The following is a 1,778-nucleotide window of genomic DNA, read 5'->3' as shown; positions in this document are numbered from 1 at the left end:
GGATGAAGATGTTCACATCCTGGACAGAGAGGAACGATGGTTTGAGAGAGGAGTAAAGGAGGCCATCTTTGTGAAAAGAAATCGTCCATCGTTAAACAGGGGTGGAGGCCTCCGGATTCAACTGTCCCCCTCTTACAATGCTGTGATTGCTAGTATCACTCAGCCCTCTGTGAGTAGTAAACAGCCATCAGTGTGCTAATGATCCATTGTTAGGCTGATGGTCCTTCTTGATCATGTGATCAGCCGGTTTTGGTTGTCAGCAGCAAAACTGGTTGATCCACTCTGAGAAGGTGCTATTTAAGAGACTGAGCTGAATACAGCACCTCAGACTGATGAAGTCTTTCGGATGAGAGACGAAACGTTTCTACAATTTTTATTTTATTTTTTAATGTCCAGAGGACCAGATTCAACTTTTTAGATTTTTCTACCTGGATTATTGAGCATGCATCAGGACATTTTAATAAAGTTCTTATTCAGAGTTAAACTGGTAAACTTTTTAGTTCTGGATTCATTCAAAGACTAAAAACAGTTTGGGAAAACAACAAACTTATAGGCAAGATGAAACCTTTTAAAATAAATCACGAGCTGTACAAATTTCTCACCTAAGTGTAAACAACACAAATATCACACAGTAAAAACAGAAACCAACAAACTGACACTGAAGTTTGCTTTGACACATGTGCAGCAGTCTTACAAGAACAGAGGGTTTTGATTGGATCTCAAAGACATGATCTGACAGCAACTACAGCAGTCCCTCGTTTATCAATGGGGTTTGGGACCCCCCCCCCCCCCCCCCCCATTATAAGTGAAAACCTGCAAAGTAGGGATATAGTATACAAGTATATATTAAGGTGTTTTAAACTCTTCCCACACTTTTGCAATGTTCCTAAAGCCCCCAGTATACTCCCGGGTACGTCCATACGCAGAGGTACGCACGTACGTACGCGGAGGTATGAGCGTACCCCCCAGGGCATGTCCGTGCAAAGCTCCAATTTTTACAACCGCATACGTGTACGCGGTGTCGCACAATAAACTGCCCAGCGAGGGACTGTTTTGTATGCAACACCAATGTATTAAATTCCCCTTCTTCATCCCTGATCTGGCCTTTTCTTTTGTTTTTTTGCCAAGAGGCAGTGATATCTTCCTCCTCCGTTGATGCCATGACTGAAATGGTGAGAAATGAAGGAATTTGTCACGAGCGAATTAAACTCAGGTCCAGCGTGGCTGCGGGAGGGTCTGGAGATTTCCTGGTGGGCTGATCTGATGTGTGGGCTGCAAAGCCAGCGCTCCCTGTTTTTTTTTTTTTAAAGATCTTTTTATTAACATATAAACACAGAACACCGCTGCGGCTGAGGCTGCCAGCGCTCGTTTTTTTTGCTTTTTTCCGACCTGTCAATCAATCCAGTAGGCGTGTCAGCAAATGACCAATCGGCGACCTGAATTTGTCCCGAAGGTAAACGCCCCTTGTCTGTGAAGCTGCTCTGCAGCTGCTCGGGGTGTACGCTGGAGTACGAAGTCTGAATCCTCTGCGTACAGTACATGTGTACGTACGCGTGAATGGACGTACACGGGAGTATACTGGGGGCTTAACAATTTTCTAAACTCTAAACTCTCGAAAAGAGCACAGCATGTCATGATTTCCACTCTCTGCCACCGGCTGCTCTCTGTTACATGCCAGCGCTCTTGGCCACGCCCACTTCTCCAATGCAGAGAGGAGATCTGACACTCTGGAGGAGGAAGCTTCTCCTGCAGCTGTGGGCTGCACACAGGTGCAGCAG

General features: G+C 45.4%; 1 protein-coding gene across 1 annotated transcript in view; it reads left to right on the top strand.

Annotated features, from left to right (window-relative positions):
- LOC119425101 (talin-1) overlaps window positions 1–1,778 on the top strand; it is a 107,233-nt gene that overhangs the window by 24,792 nt on the left and 80,663 nt on the right. The gene's annotated exons all lie outside the window — the stretch shown is intronic.

This window comes from Nematolebias whitei, chromosome 18, assembly GCF_014905685.2.
Source record: "Nematolebias whitei isolate Nwh7 chromosome 18, NemWhi1, whole genome shotgun sequence".
Classification (NCBI taxonomy): Eukaryota; Metazoa; Chordata; class Actinopteri; order Cyprinodontiformes; family Rivulidae; genus Nematolebias; species Nematolebias whitei.
Note: the sequence above shows the minus strand (reverse complement) of the source record. Positions and strands in the feature narration are given on the sequence as shown.